Raw genomic sequence first — 27653 nt, forward strand, 5'->3', positions numbered from 1 at the left:
ACACTTACCTACACCCCAGTACCACTGAGAAACACCCCCAGTACACACCTACACCCCAGTACCACTGACAAACACCCCAGTACCACTGACAAACACCCCAGTACACACCTACACCCCAGTACCACTGACAAACACCCCAGTACACACTTACCTACACCCCAGTACCACTGACAAACACCCCAGTACCACTGACAAACACCCCAGTACACACTTACCTACACCCCAGTACCACTGACAAACACCCCAGTACACACTTACCTACACCCCAGTACCACTGACAAACACCCCAGTACACACTTACCTACACCCCAGTACCACTGACAAACACCCCAGTACACACCTACACCCCAGTACCACTGACAAACACCCCAGTACACACTTACCTACACCCCAGTACCACTGACAAACACCCCAGTACACATACCCCAGTACTACTGACAAACACCCCAGTACACACCTACACCCCAGTACCACTGACAAACACCCCAGTACACACCTACACCCCAGTACCACTGACAAACACCCCTGTACACACCTACACCCCAGTACCACTGACAAACACCCCAGTACACACTTACCTACACCCCAGTACCACTGAGAAACACCACCAGTACACACTGACAAACACCCCAGTACACACCTACACCCCAGTACCACTGACAAACACCCCAGTACCACTGACAAACACCCCAGTACACACTTACCTACACCCCAGTACCACTGACAAACACCCCAGTACCACTGAGAAACACCCCAGTACAACGCGCGAGATAATACTAAGGATAAGACAAGTTTCACACCTGTAGATAACTACCAGTGTAAACAAACTTCATAATTGCTTTAGAGAAGGAAAATCGTGAGTTAGACACAGAAATCGCAGTTGTGTGATGCATCAAATGAACAAATCCACGAGGGCCGTGACGAGGATTCGAACCTGCGTCGAACCTCAGTCGATTAAGGAAGGGTCTGGGATGCTCTCGGACGCAGGTTCGAATCCCCGTCACGGCCCTTGTGGATTTGTTTCTTAAAATCGTGAGTCATTAACCTGCCTTTCCATGCGGTTACCTTGCATTGATTCCGGGGATTAAGGTTTCCGCGGCCCGGTCTCTGACTAGGTCTCCTGGTTGATGGTCTGGTCAACCAGGCTGTTTGACGAGCCGCGTCAAAAGGTTTAATTCCTTTTGACCGTCGCTCTGGACGGTAGAGCGACGGTCTCGCTTCGTGCAGGTCGGCGTTCAATCCCCCGACCGTCTAAGTGGTTGGGCACCATTCCTTCCCCCCGTCCCATCCCAAATCATTATCCTGACCCAGTGCTATATAGTCGTAATGGTTTGTTGCTTTACCCTGATAATTCCCTCCCTCTTTAACATCTCGTCCAGAATTGCGAGGGATGAAGAGAGACTGAAGGAACCAGACCTGTAACTCTATGAAAAAAAGAGGGGGAAAAGAGAAAAAAAAGGAATGAATTCAAGAAGCAGGTTATAGAAGTCAACTCCGTTCATTAATGTTAAAAGTAGATTTAAAGTAAATTTTAAAGTAGTTAAAAATGTAGTTAAAAGTAGATTTTGATTTGGTAGGGAAATAGGTCAGGAGTCATTACATTACACAACTAGCGGGTGGTAAAGTGGGGCCCAGGAGTCAACGCTCGACCCCGCAAGCACAAATACCTGAGTACAAAATGGCGGATACACGGGGAGCCGGTGGCTGAGCGGACAGAACACTGGTCGCGTAATCCTGTGGTCCCGGGTTCGATCCCGGGCGCCAGCGAGAAACAATGGATAGAGTTTCTTTCACCCTGATGCCCCTGTTACCTAGCAGTAAATAGGTACCTGGGAGTTAATCAGCTGTCACGTGTTGCTTCCTGGGGGTGGAGGCCTGGTCGAGGACCGGGCCGCGGGGACACTAAAGTCCCGAAAGCATCTCAAGATAACCTCAAGATACTTACATACACGTGAGTGCTTCAAGTATAGACCAACTGTCCTTAATGACTTCAAGAAATCATTGAACTGTGTGCTTAACAGCTCTCTAAGCTCATCCACGGCGGACAGAAGAAACTGTATATATGCTGATTAGCATTGTAAATGTCTGGCCACGTCTGTGGTAGATATTATTAATAATAATAATAATAATATTATTAATAATATCTACCACAGACGTGGCCAGACATTTACAATGCTAACCAGCATATATATAGTTTATAATAATATTATTATTATTTATAATAATAATACTAAAGACTGTAATATGAGAGAGTTGAGGTACTTGCAGTAGGCAGAATTGTATATTTTGTCAATAAAGATATTAGTAATAGTCTCCCGCCCATTCTGGCGTTCTCCGCGCCAATAATCACGTTTTCTATACGCCCACACTTACGATCTCCCGCCAATACTTACGATCTCTTGCCCACACTTACGCTCACTCCGCCCATAATTACGATCTCTTGCCCACACTTACGCTCACTCCGCCCATAATTACGATCTCTTGCCCACACTTACGCTCACTCCGCCCATAATTACAATCTCTTGCCCACACTTACGCTCACTCCGCCCATAATTACGATCTCTTGTCCATCGTCACGTTCAAAGCTACACACTGGTAAACAGAAATATACAGGAAATAAGAGGTCACCTTTCAATACATGCAAATATTGTAGGTTAAGATAGCGTAATGTAGAGCCTTGGTGAGAGCCTCTCTCTTGACGCCTCGTTATCCAGGGTTAATATCTGCCTTGATTACGGGTTATTCATGCCCGTGCCACCTCTTGGGGTGCCTTAATCTTTATCAGTCTGCCTTGAATACCAAGTACCTGTACAGCAGCCTCTGCTTAGTTCATTACAGAAGTACGCTTAGTGCGTTATACCCGACCACTTGGGCTGGACGGTAGAGCGTCATGCAGGTCGGAGTTCAATCCCCGACCGTCCAAGTGGTAGGGTACCGTTGCTTTCCCTTCGTCCCATCCCAAAACCCGTCTCATTTACAATATAATAGTAAACGTTTTTTATTTCCTGTTGGCTTAATTCTAAAAAGTTTTTGGATGGTTTGAAAGTTTTTGGTAGTTCTGGGAAGGTTTTGGTAGTTTTGGGGAAGGTTTTGGTGGTTTGGGGAAGGTTTTGGTGGTTTTGGGGAAGGTTTTGGTGGTTTGGGGAAGGTTTTGGTGGTTTGGGGAAGGTTTTGGTAGTTTGGGGAAGGTTTTGGTGGTTTGGGGAAGGTTTTGGTAGTTTGGGGAAGGTTTTGGTAGTTCTGGGAAGGTTTTGGTGGTTCTGGGAAGGTTTTGGTGGTTCTGGGAAGGTTTTGGTGGTTTGGGGAAGGTTTTGGTGGTTTGGGGAAGGTTTTGGTAGTTTGGGGAAGGTTTTGGTAGTTCTGGGAAGGTTTTGGTGGTTTGGGGAAGGTTTTGGTAGTTCTGGGAAGGTTTTGGTGGTTTGGGGAAGGTTTTGGTGGTTTGGGGAAGGTTTTGGTAGTTTTAGGGAAGGTTTTGGTAGTTTTAGGGAAGGTTTTGGTAGTTTTGGGGAAGGTTTTGGTGGTTTTGGGGAAGGTTTTGGTAGTTTTAGGGAAGGTTTTGGTAGTTTTGGGGAAGGTTTTGGTGGTTCTGGGAAGGTTTTGGTAGTTTTAGGGAAGGTTTTGGTAGTTTTGGGGAAGGTTTTGGTAGTTTTGGGGAAGGTTTTGGTGGTTCTGGGAAGGTTTTGGTAGTTTTAGGGAAGGTTTTGGTAGTTTTGGGGAAGGTTTTGGTAGTTTTAGGGAAGGTTTTGGTAGTTCTGGGAAGGTTTTGGTAGTTTTGGGGAAGGTTTTGGTAGTTTTAGGAAGGTTTTGGTAGTTTTAGGAAGGTTTTGGTAGTTTTGGGGAAGGTTTTGGTAGTTTTAGGGAAGGTTTTGGTAGTTCTGGGAAGGTTTTGGTAGTTTTGGGGAAGGTTTTGGTAGTTTTAGGGAAGGTTTTGGGAGTTTTGGGGAAGGTTTTGGTAGTTTTGGGGAAGGTTTGGGGAGTTTTGGGGAAGGTTTTGGGAGTTTTCGGGAAGGTTTTGGTAGTTTTGGGGAAGGTTTTGGTAGTTTTGGGAAGGTTTTCGTAGTTTTAGGGAAGGTTTTCGTAGTTTTAGCGAAGGTTTTGGTAGTTTTAGGGAAGGTTTTGGGAGTTTTGGGGAAGGTTTTGGTAGTTTTAGGAAGGTTTTGGTAGTTTTGGGGAAGGTTTTGGGAGTTTTGGGGAAGGTTTTGGTAGTTTTGGGAAGGTTTTGGTAGTTTTAGGGAAGGTTTTCGTAGTTTTGGGGAAGGTTTTGGTAGTTTTAGGGAAGGTTTTGGTGGTTTTAGGAAGGTTTTGGTAGTTTTGGGGAAGGGTTTGGTAGTTTTGGGGAAGGTTTTGGTAGTTTTGGGGAAGGTTTTGGGAGTTTTGGGGAAGGTTTTGGGAGTTTTGGGAGTTTTGGGGAAGGTTTTGGTAGTTTTGGGAAGGTTTTGGGAGTTTTGGGGAAGGTTTTGGGAGTTTTGGGAGTTTTGGGGAAGGTTTTGGTAGTTTTAGGAAGGTTTTGGTAGTTTTGGGGAAGGGTTTGGTAGTTTTGGGGGAGGTTTTGGTAGTTTTGGGGAAGGTTTTGGTAGTTTTGGGGAAGGTTTTGGTAGTTTTGGGGAAGGTTTTGGGAGTTTTGGGGAAGGTTTTGGGAGTTTTGGGGAAGGTTTTGGTAGTTTTGGGGAAGGTTTTGGTAGTTTTGGGGAAGGTTTTGGGCGTTTTGGGGAAGGTTTTGGGAGTTTTGGGGAAGGTTTTGGTAGTTTTGGGGAAGGTTTTGGGAGTTTTGGGGAAGGTTTTGGGAGTTTTGGGGAAGGTTTTGGGAGTTTTGGGGAAGGTTTTGGTAGTTTTGGGGAAGGTTTTGGGAGTTTTGGGGAAGGTTTTGGTAGTTTTGGGGAAGGTTTTGGTAGTTTTGGGGGAAGGTTTTGGTAGTTTTGGGGAAGGTTTTGGGAGTTTTGGGGAAGGTTTTGGTAGTTTTGGGAAAGGTTTTGGTAGTTTTGGGGAAGGTTTTGGGAGTTTTGGGGAAGGTTTTGGGAGTTTTAGGAAGGTTTTGGTAGTTTTGGGGAAGGTTTTGGTAGTTTTGGGGAAGGTTTTGGGAGTTTTGGGGAAGGTTTTGGTAGTTTTAGGAAGGTTTTTGAAGTTTTAGGAAGGTTTTGGGAGTTTTAGGAAGGTTTTGGGAGTTTTGGGAAGGTTTTGGAAGTTTTAGGAAGGTTTTGGTAGTTTTAGGAAGGTTTTGGGAGTTTTGGGACGGTTTTGGGAGTTTTAGGAAGGTTTTGGGAGTTTTGGGACGGTTTTGGGAGTTTTAGGAAGGTTTTGGGAGTTTTAGGAAGGTTTTGGAAGTTTTAGGAAGGTTTTGGGAGTTTTAGGAAGGTTTTGGGAGTTTTGGGACGGTTTTGGGAGTTTTAGGAAGGTTTTGGGAGTTTTGGGACGGTTTTGGGAGTTTTAGGAAGGTTTTGGGAGTTTTAGGAAGGTTTTGGGAGTTTTGGAAGTTTTAGGAAGGTTTTGGGCGTTTTAGGAAGGTTTTGGGAGTTTTGGGACGGTTTTGGGAGTTTTAGGAAGGTTTTGGGAGTTTTAGGAAGGTTTTGGGAGTTTTAGGAAGGTTTTGGGAGTTTTAGGAAGGTTTTGGGAGCTTTAGATACTTACGATAATGTTACGGACAGAAATAGTTGATACCTGGTTGATGGGGTTCTGGGAGTTCTACTCCCCAAGCCCGGCTAGAGGCCAGGCTTGACTTGTGAGAGTTTGGTCCACCAGGCTGTTGCTTGGAGTACATTTGGAGAGCTTTGAGACGATCCCAATAATTTAGGTGTTTTATCTCGTCTATGCGTGCCGTATATGTTCTCTGTATTCCCTCTATTTCAGCAATCTCTCCTGCTCTGAAGGGGAAGTGAGTACTGAGCAGTACTCAAGACGGGACAGTACAAGTGACTTGAAGAGTACAACCATTGTGATGGGATCCCTGGATTTGAAAGTTCTCGTAATCCATCCGATCATTTTTCTGGCTGACGCAATATTTGCTTGGTTATGCTCCCTAAACGTTAGGTCGTCGGACATCATTATTCCCAAATCCTTGACATGCTGTTTTCCTACTATGGGCACATTTGATTGTGTTTTGTACCCTGTATTATGTTTAAGGTCCTCATTTTTACCGTACCTGAGTACCTGGGATTTATCACTGTTAAACATCATGTTATTTTCTGATGCCCAGTCGAACGCTCGAAATGTCAACGCTCGAGTGACAAGCTCTGCGTGAGTGACAACCATTACCATTACGTGAGTGACATTCACGTAATGGTAATGGACGTGTTTGAATGTTAACGGAAAGTAACACGCCGTTCGTGTTGGTTAAAACAGACACGTGTAATGGTACGTGTAACAGACACGTGTAATGGTACGTGTAACAGACACGTGTAATGGTACGTGTAACAGACACGTGTAATGGTACGTGTGACAGACACGTGTAATGGTACGTGTGACAGACACGTGTAATGGTATGTGTAACAGGCACGTGTAATGGTACGTGTAACAGACACGTGTAATGGTACGTGTAACAGACACGTGTAATGGTACGTGTGACAGACACGTGTAATGGTACGTGTAACAGGCACGTGTAATGGTACGTGTAACAGACACGTGTAATGGTACGTGTAACAGACACGTGTAATGGTACGTGTAACAGACACGTGTAATGGTACGTGTGACAGACACGTGTAATGGTACGTGTAACAGGCACGTGTAATGGTACGTGTAACAGACACGAGTAATGGTACGTGTAACAGACACGTGTAATGGTACGTGTAACAGACACGTGTAATGGTACGTGTAACAGACACGTGTAATGGTACGTGTAACAGACACGTGTAATGGTACGTGTAACAGACACGTGTAGTGGTACGTGTAACAGACACGTGTAATGGTACGTGTAACAGGCACGTGTAATGGTACGTGTAACAGACACGTGTAATGGTGGTATCCGCACGTGTTATGGGGGAGATGTCAGCCACCTGCACGTGTTATGGGGGAGATGTCAGCCCCCTGCACGTGTTATGGGGGAGATGTCAGCCACCTGCACGTGTTATGGGGGAGATGTCAGCCACCTGCACGTGTTATGGGGGAGATGTCAGCCTCCTGCACGTGTTATGGGGGAGATGTCAGCCACCTGCACGTGTTATGGGGGAGATGTCAGCCACCTGCACGTGTTATGGGGGAGATGTCAGCCACCTGCACGTGTTATGGGGGAGATGTCAGCCTCCTGCACGTGTTATGGGGGAGATGTCAGCCCCCTGCACGTGTTATGGGGGAGATGTCAGCCACCTGCACGTGTTATGGGGGAGATGTCAGCCACCTGCACGTGTTATGGGGGAGATGTCAGCCTCCTGCACGTGTTATGGGGGAGATGTCAGCCCCCTGCACGTGTTATGGGGGAGATGTCAGCCTCCTGCACGTGTTATGGGGGAGATGTCAGCCCCCTGCACGTGTTATGGGGGAGATGTCAGCCTCCCGCACGTGTTATGGGGGAGATGTCAGCCACCTGCACGTGTTATGGGGGAGATGTCAGCCTCCTGCACGTGTTATGGGGGAGATGTCAGCCACCTGCACGTGTTATGGGGGAGATGTCAGCCTCCTGCACGTGTTATGGGGGAGATGTCAGCCCCCTGCACGTGTTATGGGGGAGATGTCAGCCTCCTGCACGTGTTATGGGGGAGATGTCAGCCCCCTGCACGTGTTATGGGGGAGATGTCAGCCTCCTGCACGTGTTATGGGGGAGATGTCAGCCTCCCGCACGTGTTATGGGGGAGATGTCAGCCTTCCTGACAGTGATGGTCAACGCTGTCAGCCTGTCCTATTTACCCGTCCAAGGCTATAATTACAGGACATTTCTGAACCCTTCCAAGGCTGTTTCAGACGGTGGGCGTGTTCGGAGGCGGTGTTCGGAGGTGGTGGGGGGTGGGGGTGTTCGGAGGTGGTGGGGGGTGGGGGTGTTCGGGGCTTATGGTACCCTGGGTGTTGGTGAGGCTGACCACGTTCTGGGCCAAACCTGTTCTGCCAGTGTTGCCACATCTGCACTGTGGCTTTCCCCCCCCCCTCCCCCCCTTCCCCCCCCCCCCTCCCTCTTCATCACTTGTTGATACAGAGATAAACACTAATTTGCGAGCACCAGCCCTTGCCCTCTGCGCCGCCCGGACCAGGCCAGGCTCTGTGGGTAATGCTGGAGACAGGTGTGGAGGTTACAGGTGTGGGGGAGGGGGGGGAGGAGTAAGGTTGTGGTAGGGCGAGAAGTATATTCAGGTGTGGTATGATAGTCTATCGCATATTTGGCAATATTAACTGCTGTGGAAGAATTACTGGAGGGGGGGGGGTTGTGTGTGTGTGTGTGTGTGTGTGTGTGTGGGTGTGTGGGTGGGTGTGTGTGTGTGTGTGTGTGTGTGTGTGTGTGTGTGTGTGTGTGTGTGTGTGTGTGTGTGTGTGTGGGTGTGTGTGTGTGTGTGTGTGTGTGTGTGTGTGTGTGTGTGTGTGTGTGTGTGTATTCACCTAGTTGTGCTTGCGGGGGTTGAGCTCTGCTCGTTCGGCCCGCCTCTCAACTGTTACTATAATTTTATTTTTACACCCCCCCCCAGGAAGCAGCCCGTGACAGCTGACTAACTCCCAGGTACCTATTTACTGCTAGATAACAGGAGGCATCAGGGTGAAAGAAACTCTGTCCATCTTTTTCCGCCGGCGTCGGGAATCGAACCCCGGACCACGGGACTACGTATCCAGCGTGCTGTCCACTCAACCACCAGCGCCCTGTGTGTGTGTGTGTGTCGGAGGATAATGCATGAGATGAACACTCTCTCTCTCTCTCTCTCTGTCTCTCTCTCTCATTTCTAGAAATATCGGTTCATATATTCGACAATAATGCCTTCGTGTCAAAATAATAATTTTTTGTATATTAAAATAATAAAAAATATTCAAAATATAAATTTCGTGTCAAAATAACCTCCATCATACAAAAAAAAATGATATACATTCTCTAGACCGACAAAGACCAACAGGAGACATAACTGATCTATACAAATGGATGAAAGTGTATAACAAGATAACATTTATTAAGTGCAAAACCGAGCAGCACGAAATAGAACACTGAACACTACATACACAACTTGGGAATTACGCCTACACAAGGAGGGCGGCGCTAGTAATAGAGGATACATGCAGTAAGTTAAGAGTAGTGATGTGTTAAGTAGCTCTAAGTTAGAGTAGTGATGTGTTAAGTAGCTCTAAGTTAGAGTAGTGATGTGTTAAGTAGCTCTAAGTTGGAGTAGTGATGTGTTAAGTAGCTCTAAGTTGGAGTAGTGATGTGTTAAGTAGCTCTAAGTTGGAGTAGTGATGTGTTAAGTAGCTCTAAGTTAGAGTAGTGATGTGTTAAGTAGCTCTAAGTTGGAGTAGTGATGTGTTAAGTAGCTCTAAGTTGGAGTAGTGATGTGTTAAGTAGCTCTAAGTTAGAGTAGTGATGTGTTAAGTAGCTCTAAGTTAGAGTAGTGATGTGTTAAGTAGCTCTAAGTTAGAGTAGTGATGTGTTAAGTAGCTCTAAGTTGGAGTAGTGATGTGTTAAGTAGCTCTAAGTTAGAGTAGTGATGTGTTAAGTAGCTCTAAGTTAGAGTAGTGATGTGTTAAGTAGCTCTAAGTTAGAGTAGTGATGTGTTAAGTAGCTCTAAGTTGGAGTAGTGATGTGTTAAGTAGCTCTAAGTTAGAGTAGTGATGTGTTAAGTAGCTCTAAGTTGGAGAAGTGATGTGTTAAGTAGCTCTAAGTTGGAGTAGTGATGTGTTAAGTAGCTCTAAGTTAGAGTAGTGATGTGTTAAGTAGCTCTAAGTTGGAGTAGTGATGTGTTAAGTAGCTCTAAGTTAGAGTAGTGATGTGTTAAGTAGCTCTAAGTTAGAGTAGTGATGTGTTAAGTAGCTCTAAGTTGGAGTAGTGATGTGTTAAGTAGCTCTAAGTTAGAGTAGTGATGTGTTAAGTAGCTCTAAGTTAGAGTAGTGATGTGTTAAGTAGCTCTAAGTTGGAGTAGTGATGTGTTAAGTAGCTCTAAGTTAGAGTAGTGATGTGTTAAGTAGCTCTAAGTTGGAGTAGTGATGTGTTAAGTAGCTCTAAGTTGGAGTAGTGATGTGTTAAGTAGCTCTAAGTTGGAGTAGTGATGTGTTAAGTAGCTCTAAGTTAGAGTAGTGATGTGTTAAGTAGCTCTAAGTTAGAGTAGTGATGTGTTAAGTAGCTCTAAGTTAGAGTAGTGATGTGTTAAGTAGCTCTAAGTTAGAGTAGTGATGTGTTAAGTAGCTCTAAGTTAGAGTAGTGATGTGTTAAGTAGCTCTAAGTTAGAGTAGTGATGTGTTAAGTAGCTCTAAGTTGGAGTAGTGATGTGTTAAGTAGCTCTAAGTTGGAGTAGTGATGTGTTAAGTAGCTCTAAGTTGGAGTAGTGATGTGTTAAGTAGCTCTAAGTTAAGAGTAGTGATGTGTTAAGTAGCTCTAAGTTAAGAGTAGTGATGTGTTAAGTAGCTCTAAGTTGGAGTAGTGATGTGTTAAGTAGCTCTAAGTTGGAGTAGTGATGTGTTAAGTAGCTCTAAGTTAGAGTAGTGATGTGTTAAGTAGCTCTAAGTTAGAGTAGTGATGTGTTAAGTAGCTCTAAGTTGGAGTAGTGATGTGTTAAGTAGCTCTAAGTTGGAGTAGTGATGTGTTAAGTAGCTCTAAATTGGAGTAGTGATGTGTTAAGTAGCTCTAAGTTGGAGTAGTGATGTGTTAAGTAGCTCTAAGTTGGAGTAGTGATGTGTTAAGTAGCTCTAAGTTAGAGTAGTGATGTGTTAAGTAGCTCTAAGTTGGAGTAGTGATGTGTTAAGTAGCTCGGGGCTGATTCTTGGGGTCTTGATTTTATGCTCAATTGTTTCACTCTGTGGTTCATTTCGTGTTCTATTTGTTGTTCCATTTGTTCTTCTTCTACTGCTTGTTTGTTCACTTGCTATTCATCTTGTTCAACTCTCTTTCTTCAGTCATTCATCATTGAATCCACGTTGAGTCTGGTCATCACCCGCAACACCTGCAGCATATAATCCACGATGAGTCAGATCATCAAACACCTGCAGCATATAATCCACGATGAGTCAGATCATCAAACACCTGCAGCATATAATCCACGTCGTTGAGTCAGGTCATCAAACACCCGCAGTATATAATCCACGTTGAGTGAGGTCATCAAACACACGCAACACCTGCAGCATATAATCCACGTTGAGTGAGGTCATCAAACACCCGCAACACCTGTCGAGGGACTTTCCATTGCCATGTAATATTAAGATATGGAAGAGTGACGTCACGCCAGGGGGTGGTCACTTCCGCCAGGTGACCGCTATAGCGAGTTCCTCCCCAGCTTTCTCCGCGCGCGCACGCACGCATGTACCTGTGTGTCCTTACCTACTGGTGCTTGCGAGTAGGGAGACTTAGCTCTGGGCCCCGCCTCTACACTAGGTAGCTCTCACTTGAATTCTTCATATCACATTGTCAATAATATCTCACCTCTGACCCCTTGTGACCCCATTTAATAGTGCCCAATGGCTTCTACCCTCTCACTGCCCCCCCTCCTGACCCCTGGGGCAACATACCACAGGCAGGTTAAGGGGGTCCAGCTCCCCCCTTCCCCCTTTAACCTCAGTTGACCCGTGACGTCACCGCCGCCCACGCATGCGCAGGTGCCGCCCAGGTGAAGAGGTTTGCCCTCTGCCCACATATTTTTTTTTTCTATTGCTTCATATTTTTCTTCTAAGTGTTTGTCTAATTCAGTTTATTTCAGATTTTTTAAGTTATATGTAATTGTGTGTTGTTGGGGTCCCCCAGGGGTTGGGTGTTGGGGTCCCCCAGGGGTGGGTGTTGGGGTCCCCCAGGGGTGGGGTGTTGGGGGTCCCCCAGGGGTCGGGTGTTGGGGTCCCCCAGGGGTGGTGTGTTGGGGGTCCCCCAGGGGTGGGTGTTGGGGTCCCCCAGGGGTCGGGTGTTGGGGTCCCCCAGGGGTCGGGTGTTGGGGTCCCCCAGGGGTGGGGTGTTGGGGTCCCCCAGGGGTGGGGTGTTGGGGTCCCCCAGGGGTCGGGTGTTGGGGTCCCCCAGGGGTGGGGTGTTGGGGTCCCCCAGGGGTGGGGTGTTGGGATCCCTCATGGGTGGGGTGTTGGGGTCCCCCAGGGGTGGGGTGTTGGGGTCCCCCAGGGGCGGGTGTTGGGGTCCCCCAGGGGCGGGTGTTGGGGTCCCCCAGGGGCGGGTGTTGGGGTCTCCCAGGGGCGGGTGATGGGGTCCCCCAGGGGCGGGTGTTGGGGTCCCCCAGGGGCGGGGTGTTGGGGTCCCCCAGGGGCGGGTGTTGGGGTCCCCCAGGGGCGGGTGTTGGGGTCCCCCAGGGGCGGGTGTTGGGGTCCCCCAGGGGCGGGTGTTGGGGTCCCCCAGGGGCGGGTGTTGGGGTCCCCCAGGGGCGGGTGTTGGGGTCCCCCAGGGGCGGGTGTTGGGGTCCCCCAGGGGTGGGGTGTTGGGGTCCCCCAGGGGCGGGTGTTGGGGTCCCCCAGGGGCGGGTGTTGGGGTCCCCCAGGGGCGGGTGTTGGGGTCCCCCAGGGGCGGGTGTTGGGGTCCCCCAGGGGCGGGTGTTGGGGTCCCTACAGGAACAGGTTACAACATACTGGGAATAAAAGTTCTCAATAGTGGAGGGGTGGGGGGGGGTAGGGGGGTATGGGGGGAGGGTCACCCACTCACCCCCGCCCGCACGCGCGCCCTCGTACACGCTGCTGGGTCAAGTTCTTTGTGTGTGTGAACCTGCTTGCCGGTGCCTGTGTTCTGTACCTGTGGCGTTAACTCTTCTGAGGGTCACATTCTTGGTCGAGTGTGACCTTCAAGGTGGAGGTGGCTTCTACAACTTCTCCGAGGGCATTCCACCCTCCAGGGAGCTGGTCGGCCGAGCGGACAACACACTGGACTTGTGATCCTGTGGTCCTGGGTTCGATCCCAGGCGCCAGCGAGAAACAATGGGCAGGGTTTCTTTCACCCTATGCCCCTGTTACCTAGCAGTAGAATAGGTACCTGGGTGTTAGTCAGCTGTCACGGGCTGCTTCCTGGGGGTGGAGGCCTGGTCGAGGACCGGGCCGCGGGGACACTAAAGCCCCGAAATCATCTCAAGATAACCCACGTGTGTTTCAGTCTTCTCGTATTTCCTCTCGTGCTTCTTTAGACTTATCGCTGCCCCCTCAGTATCTTGTATGTTGCGATCATGTCTCCCTCTCTCTTGTTCGTATGTCCTCCCGGGTTGTGTTGGCTGCTTGTGTACACTGACCCCAGGTTGGGGATGTTGTGCTTCAGCTCCTAAGGCCAGACTTTTAACCTTCGCTTCAGTGGCGTACTTGGTCGTCTTATGCCCCGTTTTCTATAAATATACAGTACTACCCGTTTGGTAGTACATATAGTAATGTTGAGGACTGTAGTACATATATCCACCTACAACTCTATTAGAAATTGGTATTGTTGAATTTGGACAAACTTGAAAACTGTTTCTAAACTAACTTAACTTTTCTAGGCCTAATACACGCTATCTGAGGCCTAATATAGTACACATGTGTACTATACTAGGCCTAGGAACATATAAGTTTATTTGTTAGCTTCATTTTTTTTTGGACTCTATACAGTGAATAGTACAAATTTCTACTATTTAGTATGTCAATACTTGTACTATGGTGCACATAGTTACAAAACTATTATCTAAACCGGAGGAATGGGTTGAAATATGGAACTGGTCTTGGGCCTATGTTCCCAACCACTTGGGCTGGACGGTAGAGCGACGGTAGAGCGTCATGCAGGTCGGCGTTCACTCCCCGACCGTCCAAGTGGTTGGGCAACCCGTTCTCGCAAATTTAATAAGTCAATATTGACTTATTAAATATGTGCATAGGTGACATACTTAACATAATAGATACCCTTAAAAAGATTCATAGAAAACACCGACCATACCTAACCTACTTAGTATGTTAAGATAAGCATCTTATTGCTTCGTAATTACAATTATTACCTAACCTATAATAGGTATAGGTTAAGTAATAATTGTAATTACGAAGCAATAAGATGCTTATCTTAAGATACTAACAAGGTTAGGTAAGGTCGGTGTTTTCTATGAATCTTTTTAAGGGTATCTATTATGTTTAGTATATCACCTATGCACGTAGTTAATAAGTCAATATTGACTTTACGAATTTGCGAGAACGGGTTGGGTTGGGGCACCATTCCTTCCCTCCGTCCCATCCCATAACCTTATCCTGACCCCCTTCCCAGTGCTATATAGTCGTAATGGCTTGGCGCTTTCCCCTGACAATTCTCTCCCGTTCACATATATGAATTGTGACTCGCTGCCAAATGCATTAAGAAAAAATTATTTAAAAATGCAGTTATAATTACTAAAATATATTACTTCTAGTACTAGCAGTACCCGGCCACGCGTTGCTGTGGCTCAGCAACGCGTGGGCCACAGTAACTTTCCCTGTCTCCCAGTCCTCCCCACCATTCCCCACTCCCCTGTCCCTTTGTCCTCCCCATCATTCTCCACTCCCCCATCCCCTCGTCCCCACCATCCCAAACACCCCCGTCCCCTCGTCCTTCCCCACCATTACCCCCTTCCTTGTCCCCACGTCCTCCCCACCATCTCTCACTTCCGTCCCCTCGTCATCCCAACCATTCCCCACTCCCTCGTCCGATGCCTTCCCAAATGGTCTGATGTTCCCATCAGAAAATTCGAGCATCAAGTGATCTGATGTTCCCATCACTGAAATATAAGAAAAACAGTTAAAAAATAAATGAAAATATAAAAAAATACAAAAATAAACTATACTCAGGAAATGAACGGTATGGTAAACAACACAGCTCAATTCCAACGCAATGTCACACAAAATAATTAAATCAAAATGAAAATAAATCAAAATCTATGAAAATTCAATTTAACAATGCAATCAGAAACATTGAAATGGAATTGTAATATATTTAGTATAGCATGTGTGTTGCTCTTACATGCAACAGATGGCGCTGTTTTTTTCAAGACAAGCATAGTTTTACCTGTCACAGGCGTGGCATCTATACTTATACTTACGAAATGAAAGGTATGGTAAACAACACAGCTCAATTCCAACACAATGTCACACAAAATAATTCAATAACAAATAAAATAAATCTAAATCTATGAAAACATAATTTATCAATGCAACCGGAAACATTGAAATGGAATTTATGACATATTTAGTATAGCGTGCATGTTACTATTATGTGCAACATATGGTACTGTTTTTCAAAAACGCATGTTTTTACCTGTCACAGGTGTGGCATCTATATAGTAGGTATATAAAAACACGCGCCTGTTCAAATGCAACGTTGTGCCAAAATTTCAAAGCAACCGGTAAAGAGGTTTCGAAGATTTCCCGCACATGAAAAGCACTTGAAAAACAGTTTTTCATAAAAAGCATATTTTTTTTTCACCTTCACAGACGTGATATCTGTATAGTATGTATATAAAAATCTGGCCAGATGCGAATGGAACGTTGTGTGAAAATTTCAAAGCAATCGGTGAAGAACTTTCGGAGATTATCATCACAAACGAACATTTCCATTTTTATTTATATAGAATAGTAGATTTTGGTAGCAGTCATTGTTGCCAACATGTGTTGTTGAACATGACAGAAAGAATAAGATTAATGATTCTAGCACGAATCTTCTCAAGACTTCTTATATTTTACTTCACTGTCGAGGGAAGTTGAAAAATTAACTCTCCAAAGTTAATTTTCACACTTTATTATGATCTGATGCCTAGGAATGCATTTCACAAGGTACTCCTTACATTCTCATGAGAATGTAAGGGGTACCTTGCGAAACCTTAGAAGGTCGTGTAAAACTTATGTGAGTATTTTTTGTACGTGAGTAATATATTTGTGCATAAATGCTCCAGAACATTCCTGGAATGTTGTCGAAGCTGTTGCATGGTGCGAGGGCCAAGCAGAGAGAGAGCAGTTAAGCCACCAGGCTGGTCTCGGAGCTAAGAGGCATCATCTCTGAGGAAAGACTTCAGGTGTTCAACCTCACGTGGGAGAGAGGAGACATAATTACCACATACAAAATACTCAGAGGGATAGACAGGACAAATATACAGGTACTTTAAATGTGTCAACTGGAGAGGCTGGGAGAGGAGACGGGACACACACAAATAGACATTACTTAGTACAAACACCAGGGGACGCAGGTGGAAACTTTACTACACAAAGGAGTTTGAAATGTAGATATGCCAGAGCCCAATAGACTAGAACCTCTATACACCACTCTATAAAGAGTTGGGAGGCATGAACAGTGTCTGCTCTATAACAGGTGTTGAACAGTACCCATGACAAAGCCCCAGAAGCTGCCCTCAGGGTACCCCAAAACGTGTTGAGAACAGGGGCACATAACCAGGGGGGGGGGGGGGTATAGCGTGCCCTAACAAGGCTACAGCCTTGGTGAGGCCGTCGCGGGTGACTCCTATAACCCCACCGGGCCAACGACCCTCAAATTAGCCACTGGTTACCTGGGGGCAAGGTTGGGGGGGCGGGGGGCAGGAGGAGGAGGGGGTGGGCCAAGGAATGGGGCAGGTTACGGTAGATGGGTAATGGGGGGGGGTAAGGCAGCGACCTTGCCCCCCTCTTCCCCCTCTCTCCCCCCCTACTAAGAGCCTGACCTTCGCCCCCCTCTGCCTCCCCCCTCCCCCCTCCCCCGGACAAGGAAGTGAGGGGGGAGTAATGCCTCACCTGCTGGAACACCACCCCCAAATGCCAACATTTTGACAACATTGGGTAGTTGACCGCCTGCCTCTACTGTGTGTGTGTGTGTGTGTGTGTGTGTGTGTGTGTGTGTGTGTGTGTGTGTGTGTGTGCGTGCGTGCGTGCGTGTGTGCGTGCGTGCGTGCGTGCGTGTGCGGGAGGAGAGGGCCAGGTGAACCCGTGCTGGAAGCATCCTCGGCCAGCTGGCAGGTCCAGTGTAGCTGCGCACATCACGCGGGCAACAGTGCGCGCGGTCAAGGCCGACCTTGCCAGCCACGACGTGCTTATAACACAGTTCTTGACCGCTCCCAGGTGTGGACCCCACCCCCCTCCCACGTGTTGACCCCACCCCCCTCCCACGTGTTGACCCCACCCCCCTCCCACGTGTTGACCCCACCCCCCTCCCACGTGTTGACCCCACCCCCCTCCCACGTGTTGACCCCACCCCCCTCCCACGTGTTGACCCCACCCCCCTCCCACGTGTTGACCCCACCGCCCCCAGGTGTTGACCCCACCGCTCCCAGGTGTTGACCCCACCGCTCCCAGGTGTTGACCCCACCACCCCCAGGTGTTGACCCCACCCCCCTCCCACGTGTTGACCCCACCGCCCCCAGGTGTTGACCCCACCGCCCCCAGGTGTTGACCCCACCCCCCTCACACGTGTTGACCCCACCGCCCCCAGGTGTTGACCCCACCGCTCCCAGGTGTGGACCCCACCGCCCCCAGGTGTTGACCCCACCCCCCTCCCACGTGTTGACCCCACCGCCCCCAGGTGTGGACCCCACCACCCTCGTCCTCCACCCCAGGTGTGGACCCCTCCACCCCAGGTGTGGACCCCACCACCCCAGGTGTGGACCCCACCGCCCCCAGGTGTGGACCCCACCGCCCCCAGGTGTAGACCCCACCGCCCCCAGGTGTGGACCCCACCGCCCCCAGGTGTGGACCCCACCGCCCCCAGGTGTGGACCCCACCGCCCCCAGGTGTGGACCCCACCGCCCCCAGGTGTGGACCCCACCGCCCCCAGGTGTGGACCCCACCGCCCCCAGGTGTGGACCCCACCGCCCCAAGGTGTGGACCCCACCGCCCCCAGGTGTGTACCCCACCGCCCCCAGGTGTGGACCCCACCGCCCCCAGGTGTGGACCCCACCACCCCCAGGTGTGGACCCCACCACCCCAGGTGTGGACCCCACCGCCCCCAGGTGTTGACCCCACCGCCCCCAGGTGTTGACCCCACCGCCCCCAGGTGTTGACCCCCCCACCCCCAGGTGTTGACCCCACCGCCCCCAGGTGTGGACCCCACCACCCCCAGGTGTGGACCCCACCGCCCCCAGGTGTAGACCCCACCACCCCCAGGTGTGGACCCCACCACCCCAGGTGTGGACCCCACCACCCTCGTCCTCCACCCCAGGTGTGGACCCCTCCACCCCAGGTGTTGACCCCACCGCCCCCAGGTGTTGACCCCACCGCCCCAAGGTGTGGACCCCACCGCCCCCAGGTGTGGACCCCACCACCCCAGGTGTGGACCCCACCGCCCCAAGGTGTGGACCCCACCGCCCCCAGGTGTTGACCCCACCGCCCCCAGGTGTTGACCCCACCGCCCCCAGGTGTGGACCCCAGCACCCTCGTGGCGTGAACCAACTCCCCCATCAACACACACCACACACACAGGAGCCCCGAGTGCAGGAACCATGAGTGAAAGTCCTGCCGGAAAAGATGAGACAAGAGGACTGGACAGTGGAATGTGCGGCTAGTGAAGGATAGTTTTTGCGTGCGGTCCCGCGCGTGTGCTGGGGGGGGGGGGCAGGGACTCATGGTCAAGGACACACACAGGTGGTCCCACGCACGCGCGCACGCACCCGCACTCTCATCTCTCAATGATGCGCTCCGAGCGACCATCACCCTGCACTCAACACCTCCAGAAATGGTACCACAGTAGAAGCGTTTGGGTTTATTTTGATGTAAACTGTCTTCCTGTAAACTCTTCACATATCTTTAACCTGGTATTAGTTGCTGACGAGTGGGCTGAGCTAGTTAGGCCGGCGGAAGCCCGTGCTAATTAGCCAATTAACTCCATAATTAACTAATACTTCTTATCCAATTCCAAATTGTATCTACCACAATAAACTCTCTTAATCCAGTCATTTGGGGTCAATATCTGTGTCCCAAGTGTCCAACATGACCCATATTGACCCCCGGGTCAATATTGTGAACACTACATTTGGGTCTGGATCGATTTAATAGGTCCAGGAAACTGGTATTATTAACCTTTAAGTTCCCCCTTAAAATTAGGGAAAACGTCCCACTGAAAGTTTGAGGGGAATATTACCCATTTTCAACTCTTGTGAGGCATAAGTAATTAGGAACTAATATTGACGAGGTCTGGCACTGTTGGTCTGGTGGTCTGGCACTGGTGGTCTGGCACTGTTGGTCTGTCACTGTTGGTCTGTCACTGTTGGTCTGTCACTGTTGGTCTGTCACTGTTGGTCTGACACTGTTGGTCTGTCTCTGGTGGTCTGTCACTGTTGGTCTGTCACTGCTGGTCTGTCACTGTTGGTCTGGTGGTCTATCACTGTTGGTCTGGTGGTCTATCACTGTTGGTCTGGTGGTCTATCACTGTTGGTCTGGTGGTCTATCACTGTTGGTCTGTCACTGTTGGTCTGTCACTGTTGGTCTGTCACTATTGGTCTGTCACTGTTGGTCTATCACTGTTGGTCTGTCACTATTGGTCTGTCACTATTGGTCTGTCACTGTTGGTCTATCACTGTTGGTCTGGTGGTCTATCACTGTTGGTCTGTCACTGTTGGTCTGGTGGTCTATCACTGTTGGTCTGGTGGTCTATCACTGTTGGTCTGTCACTGTTGGTCTGTCACTGTTGGTCTGTCACTATTGGTCTGTCACTGTTGGTCTATCACTGTTGGTCTGTCACTGTTGGTCTGTCACTATTGGTCTGTCACTGTTGGTCTATCACTGTTGGTCTGGCACTGTTGGTCTGTCACTGTTGGTCTGTCACTGTTGGTCTGGCACTGTTGGTCTGTCACTGTTGGTCTGTCACTATTGGTCTGTCACTGTTGGTCTATCACTGTTGGTCTGTCACTGTTGGTCTGTCACTATTGGTCTGTCACTGTTGATCTGTCACTGTTGGTCTGTCACTGTTGGTCTGACACTGTTGGTCTGACACTGTTGGTCTGTCACTGTTGGTCTGTCACTGTTGGTCTGGCACTTGGTCTGTCACTGTTGGTCTGTCACTGTTGGTCTGGCACTGTTGGTCTGTCACTGTTGGTCTGGCACTGTTGGTCTGTCACTGTTGGTCTGTCACTGTCTATAGCTCTGTAATTCAAAATGAAATCGGCTCACGAAAGTGACGTACTGTTCCGTTTTCTGTTTTGGGTCCTCTGGCTTACTCGGAAAGGTTAGGAGAGGAAACTTTCACTTAACGGTTTCCATGATGTTTTGAAACCTTAAGAGAACTTCCTGCCCTCCTAACTTACCTCAGAGGACCCTTAACTTACTGTTTTTTGGGAAAACAAAAATCCAAAATTGATTTTCAATTATTTTTCATTTTCAAATCACGTTCATTTCAACGGTCACAACTTATCCCACAACTGATGGTGATATAATAAGCTATAAACATTCACTATTTGCTTCATATATATTATACTATAGTTATTATCATTATATTAGTATATAAGCTTATCTGAGTAAGTAGTTAGAGCCTGTTGGGCAGTGTGGTAACTGTTCTTAAACATCAAATTAGGGTGTGGCACATGTGGTCTAAGGCGCCTGACAGCTGGGTGGACAGCGCTTGGGATTCGTAGTCCTAAGGTTCCGGGTTCGATCCCCGGTGGAGGGGGAGACAAATGGGCAAAATGTTTCTTTCAACCCTGATACCCTTGTTACCTAGCAGTAAATAGGTACCTGGGAGTTAGACAGCTGCTACGGGCTGCTTCCTGGGGGATGTAGGAGGCCTGGTCGAGGACCGGGCCGCGGGGACACTAAGCCCCGAAATCATCTCAAGATAACCTCAAGATTGGTTAGCCAGGTATTGGAGGCTGGTGCAGGCACAGCCAGGAGGTCCCAGGAGGTCCCAGGAGGTCCCAGAAGGTCCCAGGAGGTCACAGGAGGTCCCAGGAGGTCACAGGAGGTCCCAGGAGGTCCCAGGAGATCCCAGGAGATCCCAGGAGGTCCCAGGAGGTCACAAGAGGTCACAAGAGGTCCCAGGAGGTCCCAGGAGGTCACAAGAGGTTCCAGGAGGTCCCAGAAGGTCACAGGAGGTCCCAGGAAGTCCCAGAAGATCACAAGAGGTCACAAGAGGTTCCAGGAGGTCACAGGAGGTCCCAGGAGATCACAGGAGGTCCCAGGAAGTCCCAGGAGGTCACGGGAGGTCCCAGGAGATCACAAGAAGTCACAAGAGGTTCCAGGAGGTCCCAGGAGGTCCCAGGAGGCTGAGAGGGAGCTCCTTCCTGCTGTTGTTTACTATCAACTCCAGAGGCCAGATTCACGAAAGCAGTTACGCGAGCACTTACGAACGTGTACATCTTTCCTCAATCTTTGACGGCTTTGGTTACATTTATTAAACAGTTTACAAGCATGAAAACTTGCCAATCAACTGTTGTTATTGTTATAAACAGCCTCCTGGTGCTTCGGAGCTCATTAACTGTTTAATAATTGTAAACAAAACCGCCAAAGATTGAGAAAAGATGTACAGTTCGTAAGTGTTTGTGTAAGTGCTTTGTGAATCAGATCCCAGAGCACTTCTCTCTGCCTCCTCCTCCCCTGAGGCGGTGTTCCAATACTATTTTTCCCCAATATTTTTATGGACTAAGGGAGTTAAACTACACTTTATGGTATCTTGAATTAACTTGAAGCATAGATAACAGTTTTCTATTCATTTAAATGCTTAAACTAGTGTTTATGGTGATGTGTAAACATGGCGGTGTGTCCACTCACAAGATGAGTGGCGCTGCCCAATACTGTCACTATGGCGGTGTGTCCACTCACAGGATGAGTGGCGCTGCCCAATACTGTCACTATGGCGGTGTGTCCACTCACAGGATGAGTGACGCTGCCCAATACTGTCACTATGGCGGTGTGTCCACTCACAGGATGAGTGGCGCTGCCCAATACTGTCACTATGGCGGTGTGTCCACTCACAGGATGAGTGGCGCTGCCCAATACTGTCACTATGGCGGTGTGTCCACTCACAGGATGAGTGGCGCTGCCCAATACTGTCACTATGGCGGTGTGTCCACTCACAGGATGAGTGGCGCTGCCCAATACTGTCACTATGGCGGTGTGTCCACTCACAAGATGAGTGGCGCTGCCCAATACTGTCACTATGGCGGTATGTCCACTCACAGGATGAGTGGCGCTGCCCAATACTGTCACTATGGCGGTGTGTCCACTCACAAGATGAGTGGCGCTGCCCAATACTGTCACTATGGCGGTGTGTCCACTCACAAGATGAGTGGCGCTGCCCAATAAACTCGCCCCTCGGGGCAAAATTTAAAAATTTAAAATTTGTTTATTGTGAAGACGTCACAAAAACTCCCATTCTCTTTAATATTTCCGTTAATGGCTAACTATAGAAAATTATCTACATCGATAACATGTTATGTGTCGGATTTCCGACATTCATCATCCTGCTCACTGGATTAGGTCAATAATAATCTGGTGACCGAATATAACACACGAATCAATATTTCAGGAGTTACAGATGGAGTTTCAGGTCACCAGTAATGTAGTTTTTTAATTGAGAGGTTGAAGTCAAAATATTTAGTCCCCACAGAGGAGGCTAAATATGGAGGTCCAGTTTAAGTATTACGGTACAGTGTAATGCGGCAGCGGTTTAGTGACTTACACTGACCAGGGTTGGTTGCTGGAGGGTCCCAGATGTGCAGCTGGGGGCATTCTCTACTCACAATTACAACTCTGGGTTCGAATCCCAGGCAGACAGAAATTATTGTGTGCGCGTGTGTATATATGTGTACTCACCTAATTGTACTCACCTAATTGTGCTTGCGGGGGTTGAGCTCTGGCTCTTTGGTCCCGCCTCTCAACCGTCAATCAACTGGTGTACAGATTCCTGAGCCTATTGGGCTCTATCATATCTACATTTGAAACTGTGTATGGAGTCAGCCTCCACCACATCACTGCCTAATGCATTCCATTTACTAACTACTCTGACACTGAAAAAGTTCTTTCTAACGTCTCTGTGGCTCATTTGGGTACTCAGCTTCCACCTGTGTCCCCTTGTTCGCGTCCCACCAGTGTTGAATAGTTCATCCTTGTTTACCCGGTCGATTCCCCTGAGGATTTTGTAGGTTGTGATCATGTCCCCCCTTAATGTCCCCTCCTCTCCCAGATGATACCTTGTATCTGGCCTCCTGCTCCCTACACCTATCTTCATTACATTACATTTGGTTGGGTTAAACTCTAACAACCATTTGTTCGACCATTCCTTCAGCTTGTCTAGGTCTTCTTGAAGCCTCAAACAGTCCTCTTCTGTTTTAATCCTTCTCATAATTTTAGCATCGTCCGCAAACATTGAGAGAAATGAATCGATACCCTCTGGGAGATCATTTACATATATCAGAAACAAGATAGGACCGAGTACAGAGCCCTGTGGGACTCCACTGGTGACTTCACGCCAATCGGAGGTCTCACCCCTCACCGTAACTCTCTGCTTCCTATTGCTTAGATACTCCCTTATCCACTGGAGCACCTTACCAGCTACACCTGCCTGTCTCTCCAGCTTATGTACCAGCCTCTTATGCGGTACTGTGTTAAAGGCTTTCCGACAATCCAAGAAAATGCAGTCCACCCAGCCCTCTCTTTCTTGCTTAATCTTTGTCACCTGATCGTAGAATTCTATCAAGCCTGTAAGGCAAGATTTACCCTCCCTGAACCCATGTTGGCGATTTGTCACGAAGTCCCTTCTCTCCAGATGTGTTACCAGGTTTTTTCTCACGATCTTCTCCATCACCTTGCATGGTATACAAGTCAAGGACACTGGCCTGTAGTTCAGTGCCTCTTGTCTGTCACCCTTTTTGTATATTGGGACCACATTCGCCGTCTTCCATATTTCTGGTAGGTCTCCCGTCTCCAGTGACTTACTATACACTATGGAGAGTGGCAAGCAAAGTGCCTCTGCACACTCTTTCAGTATCCATGGTGAGATCCCATCTGGACCAACAGCCTTTCTAACATCCAGATCCAGCAGGTGTCTCTTGACCTCCTCTCTCGTAATTTCGAACTCTTCCAAGGCCGCCTGGTTTACCTCCCTTTCTCCTAGCACAGTGACCTCACCTTGTTCTATTGTGAAGACCTCCTGGAACCTCTTGTTGAGTTCTTCACACACCTCTCTGTCATTCTCTGTATACCTGTCCTCGCCTGTTCGAAGTTTCAATACCTGTTCTTTCACTGTTGTTTTCCTTCTGATGTGACTGTGGAGTAGCTTTGGTTCGGTCTTGGCTTTGTTTGCTATATCATTTTCAAAGCTTTTCTCTGCTTTTCTTCTCATCCTGACGTACTCGTTCCTTGTTCTCTGGTATCTCTCTCTGCTTTCTGGTGTTCTGTTATTCCGGAAGTTCCTCCACGCCCTTTTGTTCAGTTTCTTCGCTTCCATACATGCCCTATTATACCATGGATTCTTCTGTTGCTTCTCGGATTTTTCCCTTTGGGCTGGGATGAACCTGTTTACTGCCTCCTGACACTTTTGGGTAACATAGTCCATCATACCTTGTACAGACTTATCTCTGAGGTCTGTGTCCCAAGGTATTTCACTTAGGAAACTTCTCATCTGTTCATAATTTCCCTTTCGGTATGCCAGCCTTGTGTGTGTGTGTGTGTGTGTGTGTGTGTGTGTGTGTGTGTGTGTGTGTGTGTGTGTGTGTACTCACCTATTAGTGAGTACACACACACATATACACACGCATGTATATATATATATATATATATATATATATATATATATATATATATATATATATATATATATATATATATATATATGTCGTACCTAGTAGCCAGAACTCACTTCTCAGCCTACTATGCAAGGCCCGATTTGCCTAATAAGCCAAGTTTTCCTGAATTAATATATTTACTATAATTTTTTTCTTATGAAATGATAAAGCAACCCTTTTCTCTATGTATGAGGTCAATTTTTTTTTATTGGAGTTAAAATTAACGTAGATATATGACCGAACCTAACCAACCCTACCTAACCTAACCTAACCTATATTTATAGGTAAGGTTAGGTTAGGTAGCCAAAAAAAGCTAGGTTAGGTTAGGTTAGGTAGGTTAGGTAGACGAAAAAACATTAATTCATGAAAACTTGGCCTATTAGGCAAATCGGGCCTTGAATAGTAGGCTGAGAAGTGCGTTCTGGCTATTAGGTACGACATATATATATATATATATATATATATATATATATATATATATATATATATATGTCGTACCTAGTAGCCAGAACGCACTTCTCTGCCTACTATGCAAGGCCCGATTTGCCTAATAAGCCAAGTTTTCATGAATTAATTGTTTTTCGACTACCTAACCTACCTAACCTAACCTAACCTAACTTTTTCGGCTACCTAACCTAACCTAACCTATATAGATAGGTTAGGTTAGGTTAGGTAGGGTTGGTTAGGTTCGGTTATATATCTACGTTAATTTTAACTCCAATAAAAAAAAATTGACCTCATACATAATGAAATGGGTAGCTTTATCATTTCATAAGAAAAAAATTAGAGAAAATATATTAATTCAGGAAAACTTGGCTTATTAGGCAAATCGGGCCTTGAATAGTAGCCCCAGAAGTGCGTTCTGGCTACTAGGTACGACATATATATATATATGTGTGTGTGTGTGTGTGTGTACTCACCTATTAGTGAGTACACACACACATATACACACGCATGTATATATATATATGTGTGTGTGTGTGTGTGTGTGTGTGTGTGTGTGTGTGTGTGTGTTCACCTAGTTGTGTTTGCGGAGGTTGAGCACTGCTCTTTCGCCCCGCCTCTCAACTGTCAATCAACTGTTACTAACTACAATTCCCCCACCCCCCACACCACACACACCGCAGAAAGCTGCCCATGACAGCTGACTAACTCCCAGGTACCGGTTTACTGCTTGGTAACAGGGGGCATCAGGGTCAAAGAAACTCAGTTTCTGTGTGTGTGTACACGAGGGCACTGAGCAGTACTGTATCCCTGACAATCCTTGTATAAGCAGTGCCAACGTAGGGGTACAGTGTCCTGTACTTATAGTGAGGTAGTGATACAAGCTATCTGAAGGGCTAGAGACCTCGTGGTCCTCTATAACCCCCCACACGCCCACACACACGCCCACACGCCCACCCACACTGCCACACACGCCCACACACACGCCCACACGGCCACACACACGCCCACACACACGCCCACACTCACGCCCACACACACGCCCACACGGCCACACACACGCCCACACGGCCACACACACGCCCACACACACGCCCACACGGCCACACTCACGCCCACACACACGCCCACACGGCCACACACACGCCCACACGGCCACACACACGCCCACACGGCCACACACACGCCCACACGGCCACACGGGGCGGCTAATGAAACACATCTATATAGTTGTGAATGGCAGGCACCCTTGTCTGCTCCCGTAGTGAAGGTAAGAGGGGGCGAATTTCAGGTTGTGTGTGCCCTTGGCACCTGCTAGGCTGCACCACCCCCTGCTGCCCTTCCCTTCCCTTCCCTTAAGGATAACCAGGGGACGTGCGAGGTAACTAATTGATGGTCTTATGTGGTAAGTTCGTATCTGATTTCCGGACCATTTACATGTGATTCAGACTTGTGGTGGTGGGGGAGGCTGGTCCCAGTCTGTTTGAGTAAGGTAGGCAGGCAGGCAGGGAGGGAGGCAAGGAGACAGAGAGAGAGTGAGACAGAGAGAGAGAGAGAGAGACAGAGAGAGAGAGAGAGAGACAGAGAGAGAGAGAGAGAGAGACAGAGAGAGAGAGAGAGAGAGACAGAGAGAGAGAGAGAGAGAGAGAGAGAGAGAGAGAGAGAGAGAGAGAGAGAGAGAGAGAGAGAGAGAGAGAGAGAGAGAGAGAGAGACAGAGAGAGACAGAGAGAGAGAGAGAGAGAGAGAGAGAGAGAGAGAGAGAGACAGAGACAGAGACAGAGACAGAGACAGAGAGACAGAGACAGAGAGAGAGAGAGAGAGAGAGAGAGAGAGAGAGAGGGAGGGAGAGGGAGAGAGAAAAGGAAATGAGAGTGGGGAGGTTTTCTTAATCATATTTTTTTACCACAGATGTTCGCGCCACTATTTAAATTTAGAATGGTTATCTTGAGATGATTTCGGGGCTTTAGTGTCCCCGCGGCCCGGTCCTCGACCAGGCCTCCACCCCCAGGAAGCAGCCCGTGACAGCTGACTAACATCCAGGTACCTATTTTACTGCTAGGTAACAGGGAGCATAGGGTGAAAGAAACTCTGCCCATTGTTTCTCGCCGGCGCCCGGGATCGAACCGGGGACCACAGGATCACAAGTCCAGCGTGCTGTCCGCTCGGCCGACCGGCTCCCTGGTAGCCAGCATATACACACAGTATTCTTCTGACCTCAATGAGCATAGCTAGAGCGTACAACATAGTGTATACTGATCTAGTATACTCTAGGCACTCAGAGACAGTGTAGTTCTCTACACAGTGTTAACTATCTTATCTTCTTGAGGTTATCTTGAGATGATTTCGGGGCTTTAGTGTCCCCGCGGCCCGGTCCTCGACCAGGCCTCCACCCCCAGGAAGCAGCCCGTGACAGCTGACTAACTCCCAGGTACCTATTTACTGCTAGGTAACAG

General features: G+C 48.3%; 1 protein-coding gene across 1 annotated transcript in view; it reads left to right on the forward strand.

Annotated features, from left to right (window-relative positions):
- The window catches only part of NfI (Nuclear factor I), a gene marked incomplete in the record, with an annotated part of 283358 nt that overhangs the window by 19366 nt on the left and 236339 nt on the right, over positions 1 to 27653 (forward strand).

Source organism: Procambarus clarkii, chromosome 65 (assembly GCF_040958095.1).
Source record: "Procambarus clarkii isolate CNS0578487 chromosome 65, FALCON_Pclarkii_2.0, whole genome shotgun sequence".
Taxonomy (NCBI): Eukaryota; Metazoa; Arthropoda; class Malacostraca; order Decapoda; family Cambaridae; genus Procambarus; species Procambarus clarkii.